The sequence below is a fragment of the Onychomys torridus genome, chromosome X, assembly GCF_903995425.1.
Source record: "Onychomys torridus chromosome X, mOncTor1.1, whole genome shotgun sequence".
NCBI lineage: Eukaryota > Metazoa > Chordata > Mammalia > Rodentia > Cricetidae > Onychomys > Onychomys torridus.
The window spans coordinates 50,269,797-50,287,410 of NC_050466.1; the positions used below are offsets into that span (position 1 = coordinate 50,269,797).

Sequence of the window (17,614 nt, forward strand, 5' to 3'; positions counted from 1 at the left end):
GGGATTAAAAGCTGGATTTCTGGGATTAAAGGCGTGTGTCACCATGCCTGGCTGTTTGTGGCCTTGAACTAAGAGATCCAGAGTTATTTCTGTGTCTGAAATGCTAGGATTAAAGGCGTGTGCTACCACTGCCTATCCTCATGTTTAATATTGTGGCCGTCCTGCACAATTTTTCAGGGAACACAATGCCACCATATTTTGCCTTAATTCATGACTCAGATAATGAGTCATGATTATCTGAAGAATTTGTTATCCACCTAGAAATCCCAAGATCACATCAAGCCAGCAACATTTCACACTGGAGAAATACCCTATGTCAGCCCCAAACATAAATTATAGGGATTATTGCTAAATAATAAGGCATACATTAAAAACCAAAGCATAATCACAATTATAAAAGAGAAAGGAAATGAAACATATCCACAAAGCTAGAAAAATATAGCTCACTCACCCTTGGAGCTAAAGCAGAGTGTAGTACCATAAACCAGTATTATTGAAAAAGTGACAGGTTAGGAAAAATAAGTCATTGCAAGAAATAAGAAGATGAGGCAGGTACCTCTATACAGAATAACTTTAAATATGTTATGAACAGTACAAGAAGCCAAGGCAGCCAACTGAGGTATAGTCTAGGAGGTCAGACAGATAATTATATATCTAGGGCTCACATCATACCACCTACTAGCTCAAAACCTGGACTTCGGCTATCCTGAAGGAACAAAAGCCTCAAGCTGTGAGTATAAGAACCACTTCTGAACTAACAAGCTGATTGAATAAAACAGTCTGGCCAGATATAAGAAAAATAGTGACAGCTAGGGAAAGAAAAACCATTAATTTTTCCATTTGAGGTGATATAGAATTGCCAAGACTACCAAGAATGTCTTGAGAAAATAATAGTCAACAAACATGAAATTATAATCCTGGAGAAACATAGCATTTGGAAGGGACTTAACAGTAAATAGATTTTGCGTCATCAAAGAACTAGGGGACTAAGAGCTATGAAAAGCAGGAACAACAGGTTTTAAAATAGAAAAGCCACAGAAATAAGAAATGCTCATTTTTCAAATGAAAACTATGAATACTCTAAGTCAAGACTGGAGACTCTAAAACAAAAGTTCAAATGTCAACATAAACTGCACACTCAATATAGCCAAAGAATTTGTTAATTTTAAGACCTGTTTGAAAATTAAAACAAGACACATCAGAGGAATTGATAAAAATTAAAGAGACTTATACTCTCCCACCAAAGCCTAATAGGTATAGAACAGTGATAATGGCCAATAACCAATGCATACACACTGTATATACATATAATATGTGTGTGTGTATGTGTATCTCACATATGAACTTGTATGCTTATTTAAACATCATGTAACAGTAGTGATGGCAAAAAGACAGGCACTTGCATACATGACAAACTAGAAGAGTGTACTTACAGAATTGGTAACAGGAACTAACTGTAAGAGATAACAAGGAAATCTACAGAATATTATCAACAGAACCTTGAAACATTTGTGGTTAACAATGATGGATTGAATTTGCTTGTTTCAAGATAAAATTACACTGAAGTAACAGTAAATCAACTTATTTTAATTCATGAACAAATAAAGATAAAGAGAAAAGAAAATGAAACAAAAACATCAACAAAATAACAATGTTTAATACACCTCCAACCTTATCACCAAAAATGCAAAAAAATAAGTCTGTTTCTCTGAAAATGACACATACATTATCCATATATTTTAAATCTTTTCAATCTAAGAGAAAGTATCTAAAGATATTTGTGGTAGTATTGTGTTCCCCAATATATTGTGCATCATAATAAACTTATCTGGAGTCAGAGAACAGAACAGCCACTAGATTCAGAGGCTAGAAAATGGTAGCACTCATGCCTTTAATCCTAGCATTCCAGAGACTTCTGGATCCATCTAGATCTCTGTGAGTTCAAGGCCACACTGGAAACAGCCAGGCACGGTGACTCACGCCTTTAATCCCAGAAAGTGAGCCTTTAATCCCAAGAAGTGATGGTAGAAAGCAGAAAGGTATTTAAGGTGTGAGGACCAGGAACTAGAGCTGGTTAAGCTTTTAGGCTTTTGAGCAGCACAGTTCAGCTGAGAAGTATCCAATCTGAGGAAACAGGATCAGCTGAGATATTAGCAAGGTGAGGTGGTTGTGGCTTGTTCTGCTTCTCTGAACTTCCAGCATTGACCCCAGTACTTGGCTCCAGGTTTGTTTTTATTAACAAGACCTTTAAGATTTGTGCTACATATATTTACACTACATCAAAACAAAAACAAACAAACAAACAAACAAAAAAACATTAAAAGCCCATTCTCAGCAGTTAACGATAATTCTAATAATTCTAGTCAGTATTTAATGTTTCACTCATATTGTGTTATGTAACCATTCCTGAGAAAACACAAATGTCTATTTATGTCACAGAGGGCACCTTTTCTAGTTTGGTTTCTGTTTCTGTCCTAAAACACTCTGGCCAAAAGCAACTTTGGAGGAAAGGGTTTATTTCAGTTTAGACCCTATAGTTCGTCATGAAGGAAAGTTGGAGCAGGAACTCAAGGCAGGAATCTGGAGGTGGGAACTGAAGCAGAGGTCACTGAGGAATACTATTTACTGCCTTGTCCATCATTGCTTATTCAGCCTACTTCATTATACAAGCCAGGACTATTTACCCAGCGGTGACAATATCCACAAGGTCTGGACTCTTGCATATCAATCAACAACCAAGAGCCACACAGTCTTGCCTACAGGGAAATCCAATTGTGTGTTCTCTCAGTTGGGATGCTCTCTTCCCAGTGGCCTTAGCTTATGTCAAGTTTACAAAATAACAAAACAAAAAAACTAATGAATATAGCACCAATGGCAAACATTATTTTACCAGAGTGTAGTGCTGTGGGATGTTCAAGTATGTCAAATATGTTGTTCTGATTGGTTAAAATAAAACACTGATTGGCCAGTAGCTGGGCAGGAAGTATAGATGGGACAAACAGAGAAGAGAAGTTGGGGAAGTGGAAGGCAGTGTCAGAGAGGGCTGCCAAACCACTGCCATGACAAGCAAGATGTAAGGTACAGTAAGACACAAGCCACATGGCAAGTTATAGATTAATAGAAATGGGTTAATTTAAGATAGAAGAAGTAGATAACAAGAAGCCTGCCATGGCCATACAGTTTATAAGTAATATAAGCATCTGAGTGATTATTTTATACATGGGTTGTGGGACCACAGGAGGCTTGGTGGCACCTGGAGAGAATCTCTCCAGCTACAGTGTAGCTTGGTGAAATAATGAATTTCTTTGGGTACTTACAGGAGGAGCAGGAGTGACAGGTTGTTCAAGAGCATGGGTGACTCAAAAGCAGCTGCATCACTGAAAAACCTACCCTCACATGAACGAAGATTCATAAAAGGTGCTTCTCTGGAGCTCAGTGTCTAGCAGGCAGCTCTGCAAGAAGAATCAGAGAATCTGTGCTCCCAAGACATTGTTCATTCCTTTCATAACACTGTGTAGGGGCCTTGCATATCTTGTAAGTTTTTGGCCTTCCTGGTAAGTTTTCTTAACTTCTTGACCCTTAACAGCCTCCTTCCATTCAGAGGATGCTGCACATAAGAACACATAAAGAAAAAAAAAAAACAGGATGCAGCAGGAAAGCCTCTCATATGAAAAAGAAAGACCAAACATATGTCTTTATAAGAAATTTGGAAATAAAAGACTGTACAAGGGTAAAATTCATTAAAGCTATATTACTAAATGTATCTAGACCAGACTTGGTGGCACACACCTTTAATTCCAGAAGATGGGAGGCAGAGTCAGGTGAGTTTGGGGCCAGCCTGGTCTATACAGCAACTTCCAGGACAACCAGTGCTCTGTAGAGAGACCTTGCCTCAAAAAAGCAAATAAATAAATAAGTAAGTAAGTAAGTAAGTAAGTAAGTAAATAAATAAATAAATAAATAAATAAATAAATAAATAAATAAAGATGGGAGGCTAGAGAGAATACTCAGCAGTTAAGAGCACTGGCTGCTCTTCTAAAAGACCTGTGTTCAATTCCCAGCAACCACATAGTGGCTCACAACTATCTATAACTCTCTAGCCTCAGAAGATCCAATGCCTTCTTCTGGCCTCTATGGTACCAGACACGAACGTGGTACACAAATATGCATGTAGATAAACACTCAAATATATAAAATAGTATAAATGAAATCTCAAAAGAAATTAAAAGTAAAAACCTAAAATTAAAATCATTAAAAGTGAAATGGCTTAGTAGGAATGAGGGCATGAATTCTAGTCCCAGTTCTTACATTGTGCTGAGTGTGTGCCTAGAATCTCAGTACTGGGGAGTCATAGACCAGGAGAATCTTTGACTCTAACTGGCTGGTCAGTGCAGCCAAATCACTTAGCTCCAAGTTCAGTCAGTGAGAGGTCCTGTCACAAAAAATAGTTCCTATATATACCCCTCTGACTACTACCCACCATTTGACATGAGTCAATATAACTAAGGGATGCTCTTTACTGAACTTGTTCTCCAAAGTTGTAAACTAATAAACTTATTTTTACTTCACACATAATCCCTGTCAGATATTTCACTGTAGCAATGCAGAGCTGATTAGTAGATGAACATGAATATAGTTTTTAGACAGAAAAGATAAATTGAGCCACATATACTCTAGAATCAAATACATTGGTTGAAAAAATAGGAATAGTTCAATACTAAATAGTCTAGCAATGCAATTTGTAAATCTGACAAAAAATGAGAAGCAAGGCGTTGAATAGAACACAGTAATTATTAAAATATATACACATGCTATAAGGAAATAAGTACATAAGCATCTTGATAGTTGAAAGGTATGCAACTAGATTATTTCAGCTATGAAAATAAATTTTAGCAAATTATAAATACAATGAAACATTCTTCATTTGATGAATGAGAACTACCAAAAATTTACAGCAAATCCTATGTCTATGGGGATACATTATAAATAATGTCATTCAATGTAGGAATAAGAGAGGACTTCTCTATTTCCATGGCTAATCAATATTAAATTGTATAGTCTATCAAAAATGATAAGAAAAGAAATAATGCATCAAGATAAGAACATTAATAGCTATCTGTAGGCTAACTGAAAACATATAACTGACAAGAATCAAACTTCAAGAGTGAATCCAAATCTTCAACACTACCAGACTAAACCAACTTAAATAAAAACTACCATTATTAGAAATGGAAGTGTGACACTATACATTCCAAACATTACAAGGGTGATAAGGAAATCCCATGAAGAAATTTCTTGCCAATTATTACCTCTCATTCAAGAAGAAATAAATAACTTGTACAGCACTTTATCTATTAAAGAAAACAAACTTACACTTAACTCTGAGGTTTAAATTCTTGACTTGAGTCATGAATTATGTGAAGATTTTGAAGAAGAAATAATACTGTCTTTACACTCAAACTTTTGTACAAAATCTAAGCAGGAACATTTCTAGCTCAGTTTATAAGGTCAGAATAACTCTGTACATAACTAAAAATTCATTATATAAAAAGATCCACATACTCAAAAAACACATGCAAAAAATATCCTGACAAAGTAGTAGTCAACAGATCCCAGAAATACATACCAAGCATGATATAGCTTGACCAAGCAGAGTTTTGCCAGAGAATACAGGGGTGATTCATCACTTTAAAATCACTGTTCCTTGTAGTAGTAGATCCCAGAAATACAGGAAGGCCATCTACAGAACTTCAACGTACTCATAACCAAACCCTCTAGCAAACAATGGCTAGAAATCACCTTACACAAATTCAGCAATGGCATGTAAGAAAAATTTCAAGTTGGCATCACAGCTTATGAGAAAATGCTAAAGAGTGCCTGCAATAAGATCAAGAACAAGGCAAGATTTGCTTTAGTCAAAATCCTAATAGATATTCTCTCCAGCTGCAATACTGTAGAGCAAAAGGTGGATGGATGTATGGATGGTTGGACATACAGATGGATAAACAGATATAAAGAGAGGTATAGAGAGAAAGACAAAGATAGTAAGACAAATGGATACAAACTGAAAAATAAATAAACCTATCTTTGTTGCTGGACAGCTTAACCATCCATATAGAAATTAGTAAGAACACAAAAAGGTAGTAAAAACCAAAAATGTGAGCTTCATAAGATGTACAGTTAGTTCACAAAATAGAATTCCATTTATACAATAATGATAAACATAAGTTGAAATATTTAATGTCACTTATGATGGCATTAGAATGCAGGCAGTACTTGAGAAGAGGCAGAGAAAGATGTTAGTCTAGACTCTCTATCTACCACTCCCTACCACAAAGTATCCTTTTCAACAACTATCCACACATACAAATATTTTCATAAAAGTTTCATACAATCAGGTGAGAGTGCCTGGTAATACTGTAGTACTAAGAAAAAGTGTACTAAAGAGAACAAGAACCATCTCATATTACCTACATCAGCACTCAAGCAACCCCAAGCAGCATAGGCTGGACAGAGAGATCACTTACTTTGGACAAAAAATGTTAGCTAAATATAATTTTAAACCATAATTCCCAACATTGGCCATACCACAGGAAAAAAAAAAAAACTTCTCTGAGCACTCCTTCACAGTTAGTAAGTCCATGTCAATACACAGAGCCTGAGCCTCTAAATGCCTCCCAGTGTTACACAGGAACCTGCTGCTGCTGTGCAAGACAGACTTGAGATCCAACCCACACTCTTGTTAGGACATTGACCTTAAGCTCTTAATAGCCTTCAAATGTCAGACCTAAGCAGCTAAGAGCTTAGACCCCAACCTGGTATGGCATGGGTCTCAGTGGTCCTGTATTTAGGGTACCCCCTAGTGTTGCACTAGCTGCAGTAGTGGTGGGCTTAAAGACCACACAACAAACAACATGCCCAGAATTTCTGGACATATTTATTGTTGAGAGTCTCAGACAATATTAGAAGGAAACGAATGATATAAGTACCTAATTCTTCATCACATAGGCCTTAATGCAGGAGAACAAAGTTCAGGTGCAAACAGGAAAACATGACATCACTAAATGGACAAAACAAAGTGCCATGTAAAGAGAACCCAAATTGTCAAAGCAATCTTGAACCAAAAGAACAAAGCTGAAGCATCACACTATCTGACTTCAAGTTGTAATTTGGAGCTTTAGCAAGCTGAACAACATGGTACTGGCTTAAAACAGAAACATAACCTAATGGAACGTAATACATAAGGCAGAAATAAATTCATGTATCTATAAAAAACTGGAGTTTTTGACAAAGATGCCAAGAAGACATGATGGAGAAAGTTAATGACACTGGTATGACCAAATATCGAGATGCAGAATGAAGTTAAACACCCATATGAGTCAGATTTTGTTGCTAGATCAAAATACCTGAGGCTGAATAATTCATAAAGAAAAAAGCATTTTATTTAGCACAAAGGTTTGGAGGCTGAAAGCCCAACACTAAACAGCCCCACTTATTAGACTCTGATGAAATCCTCCTATAGGTTGGAGGGAATGTAGTGAAAGCTAAATAGTGAGATCGCAAGAAAGTCAAAGAGATTCAGGTGCCATTCTTGCTCTTGTTACAACGACTTGTTCTCACAGGAAATAATTTGGCTCCTGTGAGAAATATGCTAGTATTTTACCATCAAGGGAAGCATCCTAAGTGCCTTAATCACCTACTATTCTCTTCAGTCTCTGTACCTGCCATTGAGACCCACTGGATAAATTCAAAGGAGCTGTCTAGCAGTGAAATCAAAGGAAGCCCTTGGGCCTGTTCCTTAATATAAATGCATGTAATAAAGGGGATACCTCACAGATTTCTGAGGTGCATTTCAGTCCACTGTCTTCATGGACAGCTGTTGGCTTTTTACCCATGGTTATGTAATTAGCAAGTAGTTATTGGGCCACACTTGCACACTTTCTCCTAACACATTCCCTCTTAAGTCTTCATGCTCTGCTCCCTTTAACTCTAAAACCATGCTGAATGCTATCTTAAGCACCCATAAAATATTTTGTATAGTTTGTTTAGATGTTTCTTTTTCCAGATATACTAAACATCACTTTGAAATTCAATCTTCTATAAGACTTTAAGATAGCCCCAGCTCCCATCTGGTCCAGAGGTAAGTGACTCTGTTCTTACCCAGGGAGGCCTGCCCCTAGGATGCCCATTCCTGGTACCCAGCCTTTTCCAGGGAACAGCACCAATTTGGCCACAGTTCCCAGCCAGCTGGCAGGGCTCCTGTGGGAAGGTTCCCCTTCTGCAAGACTCCCCCAGCGGACTCTGCAATCTACATGCCCTGAACCCATACCCATCCACCAAAGATGCCCACAACTTCCCGAGGCTTGAAAACCAACCCCCAGCTCTCATCCGGCCCAGAAAGAGAGCTCTCATTGGGCCTAAAGAGAGAGATTTCATTGGACAAAAAGCTGTCATTGGCCAAGAGTAACCTCAGGAGACAGGGAATCAGCCAGCTCTTATTACACCAATTTCTGAGAAGTAGAATCTGCCACCTCTCATTGGAAGAAGAGAGGTTTCCTGAAACACAGAATCTGTCAGCTCTGACTGGACCACGAGCCCTGATAAGACCAAGAATGAATCAATGAGGATACTGGCAGACGTCAAGGCAGAAGTACATTCAACAACATAAAGAGCAATACAGCATCACCAGAACCCAGCCCTCCTCCAACAGCAAGACCTGAACATCACAAGGTAGAAGAAGCAGAAGAAAGCAACCTTAAGAATAGCATCATGAAGATACTAGAGGCCATTCAAGAAAACATGAAAAAGGAAATTGAGCAAAAATGAACAAAAGAGTAGAGGAAGTCAATAAAGAAATTGAGAAAATGTCAAACAAAAATGAGAAGAAATCTATAAAGAAATAGAGGAAAAGACAAATAAAAAATTGGAAGAAAGCAATAAATCCCTTAAAGAAAACCATGAAAAAGCAATGAAACAGGTGAGGGGAACAGTTCAAGACATGAAAAGGAAAATAGAAACAATGAAGAAGACACAGAGGAAATACTGGAAATAGAAAATATGAGTAAACAAACAGGAAACACAGAAACAAGCATAGCCAACAGAATACAAGAGATGGAAGAGAGGATCTCTCATATAGAGGATACAATAGAGAAAATGGATTGATCAGTCAAAGAAAATACAAAAGCCAAAAAAAAAAAATCATAACACAAAATGTCCAAGAAATCTGGGACACCATGAAAAGATCAAATTTAAGAATAATAGGTATAAAGAAAGGAGAATACCACCAACTCAAAAGCACAGAAAATATATTCAACAAGATCATAGAAGAAAACTTTCCCAACTTAAAGAGGGAAATGCCTATAAAGATACAACAAGCCTATAGAACACCAAACAGACTAACCCCCCCAAAAAAGTCCCCTCGCCACATAATAATTAAACAACTAAACGTATAGAATAAAGAAAGAATATTAAGGCCAGCAAAGGAAAAAGGCCAAGTGACTTATGAAGGCAAACCCATCAGAATAACACCCGATTTCTCGATGGAGACTTTGAAAGCCAGAAGGTCCTGGACAGATGTAATGCAGACACTAAGAGACCATGGATGCCAGCCTAGACTAATATAACCAGCAAAACTTTCAATCATCCTAGACAGAGTGAAAAAGACATTCCAAGACAAAACCAGATTTAAACATTTTTTATCCACAAATTTAGCCCTACAGAAAGCACTAGAAGGAAAATTCCAACATAAGGAAGTCAGATACATGCATGAAAACACAGGCAAACAGATAACCCCACAGCAATAAACCCCAAAGAAGAGAAATATACACACACTACCACCAAACAATAACAGCAATGAACAATCATTGTTCATTAATATCCCTTAATATCAATGGACTTAATTCACCTATAAAAAGACATGAGCTAACAGAATGGATACAAAAGTAGGACCCATCTTTCTGTTGCATACAAGAAACACACCTCATTCAAAGATACACACTACCTAAGAACAAAGACTGGGAAAAGTCTTTCCAATGAAATGTTCTTAAGAAGCAAGCTAGTGATCCTGCCCCAGATCTCCCATCTGGAAAAGATAAGGAGACCCCGGCCACTTCCTGAGATTCAAAGACCAGCCCCCAGCTCCCATCTGCCCTGGAACTCCCATCTGGACAAGAGGTGAATGCCTGGGGTCACACCCAGAGAGGCCCACACCTAGGTCCCAGTCCAGGGCACCAGCCATTCTGGGAAAGACTTGCCCAACTTGGCCCTAGGTTCTGGCCATAGGGCAGGACACCCCCAACCTCACCGGGAAGGCTCCCCTTCTCCAAGACCCCCAGCGGACCCTACAATCTCCATGCCCTACCCACACACCCATCGGCCAGAGACCTCAGTACCTTCCTGAGACTTAGAAACCATCCCCCAGCTTCTATCCTGCCCCAGAACTCCCATCTGGAACAGAGGTGAGTGCCTGGGGTCATAACTAGAGAGGCCCCACATCTAGGTCACACCCTTGGGCACCAGCCATCCTTGGAAGACCTGCCAAACTTGGCCCCAGTTTCTGGCCATTCAGCAGGCCCTGCAAGTAGGTCCCCTTTTCCAAGACTGCAGGCAGACCCTGCAATCTCCACACCCTGCCTCCACACCCATCTGACGGAGACCCCAGCCACTTCCTGAGACTCAAAGACCAGCCCCCAGCTCCCATCTGCCCTGGAACTCCCATCTGGACCAGAGAGCCCCCAGCTCCCATCTCGCCCCAGAGCTCCCATCTGGACAAGATACAGAGACCAAAGCGACTTCCTGAGACTCAGAGACCAGCTCCCAGCTCCCATCTGGCCAGCACTCCCATCGGGACCAGAGCTCCCATCCAGCCCAGAACTTCCATCTGGACCAGAGAGAGGCTCCCTAAATCTGTCAGCTCTGTCTGGACCAAGTGCACCGATAAGGCCAAGAACGAATCCTCAAGGAGATGGGCAGATGTCAAGGCAGAAGAACATACAACAAAATAAACAGCAGTACAGCAACACCAGAACCTAGCCCTCCTCCAACAGCTAGACTTGAACATCAAAGAATGGAAGAAGCAGAAGAAAACAACCATATAAATAACATCATGAAGAGGCTAGAGCCTTATATAGAAGAAATCAAAAATGAAGTGAGAGAACAGACAAACAAAAAATGGGAAGAACCAATAAAAAACTAGAGGAAAGGATAAATAAAGCAGAAGAAAACAATAAGTCCCTGAAAGAAAATCACGAAAAAGCAATGAAACAGATGAGGGAAATAGTCCAAGAACTGAAAAGTGAAATAGAAAAAGTGAAGAAGACACTAGCAGAGGGAATGCTGGAAATAGAAAATCTGAGTAAACAAACAGGAACTTCAGATACAAGTATAACCAACAGAATGCAAGAGATGAAAGAGAGGATCTCTGCTGTTGAAGATACAGTAGAAGAAATAGATTCATCAGTCAAAGAAAACACTAAAGCCCACAAAGTCATGACCCAAAATGTCCAAGAAATTTGGGACACCATGAAAAGAACAAACCTACGAATAATAGGGATAGAGGAAGGAGAAGAATGCCAACTCAAAGGCACAGAAAATATATTTAACAAGATCATAGAAGAAAACTTTCCCAACTTAAAGAAGGAAATGCCTATGAAGATACAAGAAGCCTATAGAACACCAAACAGACTAAGATCCCCAAAAAAGTCCCCTAGCCACATAATAATTAAACAACTAAACGTACAGAATGAAGAAAGAATATTAAGGCCAGCAAAGGAAAAAGGCCAAGTGACTGATAAAAGCAAACCCATCAGAATAACACCTGATTTCTCAATGGAGACTTTGAAAGCCAGAAGGACCTGGACAGATATAATGTAGACACTAAGAGACCATGGATGCCAGCCTAGGCTAACATACCCAGCAAAACTATCAATCATCATAGATGGAGTGAACAAGACATTCTGAGACAAAACCAGATTTAAACAATACTTATCCACAAATTTAGCCCTACAGAAAGCACTAGAAGGAAAATTCCAATGTAAGGAAGTCAGATACACCCTCAAAATCACAGGCAATAGATAAAACCACAGCAGTAAACCCCAAAGAGGAGAAGTACACACACACTACCACCAAAATAATAATAATAATAATAATAATAATAATAATAATAACAAGAATAATAATAACAAGAATGAACAATCACTGGTCAATAATATCCCTTAATATCAATGGACTTAATTCCTCTATAAAAAAAACAGACTAACAGAATGGATACAAAAGCAGGACCCATCTTTCTGCTGAATACAAGAAACACACCTCAAATTCAAAGACAGACACCTTCTAAGAATAGAAGGCTGGGAAAATACTTTCCAATCAAATGGTCTTAAGAAGCAAGCTGGTGTAGCCATCCTAATATCCAGCAAAATAGACTTCAAACTAAAATCAATCAAAAGAGATCATCAGCCAGGCAGTGGTGGCACACGTCTTTAATCCCAGGACTTGGGAGGCAGCCAGGCAAATCTCTGTGAGTTCAAGGACAGCCTGGTCTCCAAAGAAAGTTCCAGGAAAGGCACAGAGCTACACAGGGAAACCCTGTCTTGAAAAAAAAAAAAAGGAGAGAGAGATCATGAAGGACATTACATACTCATTGCAGGAAAGATCCACCAAGATGAGGTTTCAATTCTGAATATTTATGCCCCAAACACAGGGACACCCACATATGTAAAAGAAACATTACTGAAGCTTAAATCACATATAAAATCCCACACATTAATAGTGGGAGACTTCAACACCCCACTTTCACCTCTGGACAATCTCCCAAATTGAAACTTAACAGAGAAAGAAAGGAATTAACTGATGTTATGACTCAAATGGACTTAATCGATATCTACAGAACATTCCATCCTAACAAAAAAGAATATACCTTCTTCTCAGCACCCCATGGAACCTTCTCTAAAATCAACCACATACTTGGTCACAAAGCAAATATCAACAGATACAAAACAATTGGAATAACCTCCTTCGTTCTCTCAGAACACCATGGTTTAACAGTTAGATTTCAACAACAACAAAAGCTACAGAAAACCTACAATTTCATGGAAACTGAATAATGCTCAGCTGAATTACCAATGAGTTAAGGAAGAAATAAGAAAGAAATTAAAGACTTCCTGGAGATCAATGAAAATGAATACACCACATTCCCAAACTTATGGGACACTATGAAAGCAGTGCTGAGAGGGAAATTCATAGCACTAAATGCCCACATAAAGAAGTTGAAGAAATCTCACACTGTAGTTAGAGTTTTCCTGCCTGGCCCACAGTCAGGACAATTCTCTCTCACCCGCCAGGCCCAGAGACGCTCAGACCCAACCAAGTAAACACACAGAGACTTATATTGCTTACAAACTGTATGGCCATGGCAGGCTTCTTGTTATCTACTTTTTCTATCTTAAATTAACCCATTTCTATTAATCTATACTTTGTCACATGGCTCATGGCTTACTAGTACCTTATGTCTTTTCTGTCATGGTGGTGGCTTATAATCTCTCTCTGCCCAAGCTTCTCACCTCCCAGAATTCTCTTCTTTCTTGTCCCGCCTATACTTCCTGCCTTACCACTGGCCAAACAGCATTTTATTTATACAGAGCGATATCCACAGCACTTCCCCTTTTCTTTTTTTTTAAAGGAAGGTTTTAACTTTTACATAGTAAAATTACATATAACAAAACAATTATCAAGCAAAAATTACAGTTACAATATTAAAGAAGATATCCTATCTATCTTATATTTGTGAGTTTAAGGTTTTATATCTAACTTATCTTTTATCATAACTGAGGAAATTATAACTATCTAGTCTTCAACTACCTCAAAGCCCTCAGAAGGATATAATATTACCTGAGAACTGGGAGAAACATGCAAGCAACTTTTGGGAGTCTTGTAGGGTAGACAGAGACAGCTGGCAGCCTGGACAGTCACCTAATGTTCCTTTGTAAAGTTGGGACATCTGTCTTCAGCCCACAGGGCTAGAGTCTCTTGGTCATTGGTTAAGAGCACTGACAGCTCTTCCAGAGGTCCTGAGTACAATTCCCAGCAACCACATAGTGGCTCACAGCTATCTGTACTGAGATCACACTAGTGACTTAACAGCACATCTGAAAGCTCTAGAAGAAGAAGAAGCAAATTCTCCCAGGAAGAACAGATGCCAGGAAATTATCAAATTGAGAGCTGAAATCAATAAAATAGAAACAAACAGAACAATACAAAAAAAAATTAATGAAACAAAAGTTGGTTCTTTGAGAAAATCAACAAGATAGACAAGCCCTTATCCAAACTAACCAAAAGAGAGAGAGAGAACATCCAAATTAACAAAATCAGAAATGAAAAGGGGGATATAACAACAGACAATGAGGAAATCTAGAGAATCATCAGGTCATACTTCAAAAACCTCTACTCCACAAAACTGGAAAATCTAAAAGAAATGGATAATTTTCTGGATAGGTACCACATACCTAAGTTAAATCAAGACCAGATAAACCATTTAAATAGTCCAACAATCCCTAAGGAAATAGAATCACTCATTAAAAGTCTCCCAACCAAAAAAAGGCCAGGACCAGATGGTTTCAGTGCAGAATTCTACCAGATCTTCAAAGAAGACTAAATACCAATACTTTTTAAATTGTTCCACACAATAGAAGCAGAAGGTATATTACCAAACTCCTTCTATGAGGCTACAATTACCCTGATTCCTAAACCAAACAAAGATGCAACAAAGAAAGAGAACTACAGACCAATCTCTCTCATGAACATTGATGCAAAAATACTCAATAAAATACTGTCAAACAGACTCCAAGAACACATCAAAAAAATTATCTACCATGATTAAGTAGGCTTCATGCCAGGTATGCAAGGGTGATTCAACATACGAATGTCCGTCAATGTAATACACCACATAAACAAACACAAAGAAAAATACCACATGATCACTAGATGCAGAAAAGGCATTTGACAAAATCCAATACCCCTTCGTGATAACGGTCTTGGAGCGATCAGGAATACAGGGAACATACCTAAACATAATAAAGGCAATATAGAGCAAGCCAACAGCCAACATCAAACTAAATGGAGAGAAACTCAGAGCAATACCACTAAAATTAGGAATAAGACAAGGCTGTCTCCTCTCCCCATACTTATTTAATATAGTACTTAATGTTCTAGCCAGAGAAATAAGACAACATAAGGAGATCAAGGGGATACAAATTGGAAAGGAAGAAGTCAAGCTTTCCCTATTTGCAGATGATATGACAGTATACATGAGTGAATCCCCAAATTCAACCAAGGAACAGATACAGCTTATGAGCACCTTCAGCAATATAGCAGAATACAAGATCAACTCCAAAAAAAAAATCAGTAGCCCTCCTATACACAATAGACAAACAGGCTGAGAAGGAAATCAGAGATACATCACCGTTTACAAGAGCCACAAATGATATAAAATACCTTGGGATAACTCTAACTAGGCAAGTGAAGGGCCTAGATGACAAGAACTTTAACTCCCTGAAAAAAGAAATTGAAGAAGATGTCAGAAAATGGAAAGATCTCCCATGCTCATGGACAGGCAGGATTAACATAGTAAAAATGGCGATCTTACCAAAAGCAATCTACAGATTCAATGCAATCTCCATCAAAATACCAACACAATTCTTCACAGACCTGGAAAGAATAATACTCAACTTCATATGGAAAAACAAAAAACCCAGGATAGCAAAAAAAAAATCCTGTACAATAAAACAACCTCTGGGGGCATCATGATCCCTGACCTCAAGCTCTTCTATAGAGCTACAGTAATAAAAACTGCTAGATACTGGCATAAAAACTGGCATGTGGATCAATGGAATTGAACTGAAGACCCTGACATTAATCCGAACACCTATCAACATATAATTTTTGACAAAAAAAAATCCAAAACTGTACAATGGAAAAAAGAAAGCATCTTCAACAAATGGTGCTGACATAACTGGATGTCAACATGTAGAAGGCTGCAAATAGATCCATATCTGTCACAGTGCACAAAACTTAAGTCCAAGTGGATCAAAGACCTCAATATAAATCCAGTTACTCTGAACCTGATAGAAGAAAAAGCAGGAAGTAGTCTAGAACGCATTGGCACCAGAGATCACTTTCTAAATATAACACCAGTAGCACAGACACTGAGAGAAACAATTAATCAATGGGATCTGTGGAAACTGAGAATCTTTTGTAGAACAAAAACCATGGTTAACAAGACAAAGTGACAGCCTACAGAATGGGAAAAGGTCTTCACCAACCCCACATCTGACAGAGGGTTGATATCCAGAATATATAAAGAACTCAAGAAATTAGACATCAAAATGCCCAACAGTCCAATTAATAAGTGGGTCATAGAACTAAACAGAGAATTCTCAAGAGAGGAAGCTCAAATGGTTGAAAGACATTTAAGGAATTGCTCAACATCCCTAATTATCCAGGAAATGAAAATCAAAACAACTCTGAGATACCACCTTACACCTGTCAGAATGGCTAAGATCAAAAACACTGAAGACAGTTTATACTGGAGAGGATGTGGAGCAAGGGGAACTCTCCTCCATTGCTGGTGGGAATGCAAGCTTGTACAGCCACTTTGGAAATCAATATAGTGCTTCCTTAGAAAATTGGGAATCCATGTCCCACAAGACCCAGCTATACCACTCTTGGGCATATACCCAAGGAATGCTCAATCATACCACAAGGACATTTGCTCAGCTATGTTCATGTCAGCATTGTTTGTAATAGCCAGAACCTGGAAACAACCTAGATGCCCTTCAACTGAAGAATGGATAAAGAAAATGTGGTACATATATACAATAGAGTACTACTCAGCAGAGATAAACAATGACATCATGAGGTCTGCAGGCCAATGGATGGAACTAGAAAAAAAAATCATCCTTAGTGAGTTAACCCAGACTCAGAAAGACAAACATGGTATGTAGTCACTCATAAGTGGATACTAGATATAAAGCAAAGGATAACCAGACTGCAACTCACAAAAAGATACCTCCACAATAGACTACTGGCAATGTTCAAGAGAGTGCCCAAGCTGACCTAATCTGGTGATTGGATGGCCAAACACCCTAACTGTCATGATAGAACTCTGATCCAGTGACTGATGGAAGTAGATGCAGAGATCCATGGCCAAGCCCTAGGGGGAGCTCCAGGAGTCCAATCTACGAGAGAGAGGAGGGATTATATGAGCAAGAGATACCAAGACCATGATTGGAAAAAGCACAGGGACAAATAGCCAAACTAGTGGAAACACATGAACTATGAACCAATAGCTGAGGAGCCCCCATGGAACTGGATCAGGCCCTAGGACAAGTGAGACAGTTGATTAGCTTGAACTGTTTGGGAGGCCCCCAGGCAGTGGACCAGCACCTGTCCTTGGTGCATTAGCTGGCTTTCTGGAACCTAGGGCCTATGCTGACACATTTTGCTCAGGCTTGATATAGGGTGTAGGGGACTGGCCCTGCCTCAACTGAATCTACCAGGCCGAGCTGAATCCCAAGAGGACACCTTGCTTTGGAGGAGATAGGAATGGGGGTAATATTGG

General features: G+C 38.8%; 1 protein-coding gene across 2 annotated transcripts in view; it reads right to left on the reverse strand.

Annotated features, from left to right (window-relative positions):
- Positions 1 to 17,614, reverse strand: part of Gabra3 (gamma-aminobutyric acid type A receptor subunit alpha3) — a 250,595-nt gene that overhangs the window by 218,012 nt on the left and 14,969 nt on the right. Inside the window, exon 2 of one of the 2 annotated variants that reach the window (XM_036174562.1) lies at positions 3,318 to 3,452. The exons of the other annotated variant lie outside the window; for it this stretch is intronic. The gene's annotated coding sequence lies outside the window, so the exon portion shown is untranslated. The remainder of the gene's footprint in view (positions 1 to 3,317; positions 3,453 to 17,614) is intronic. 2 annotated transcript variants of the gene reach the window in all.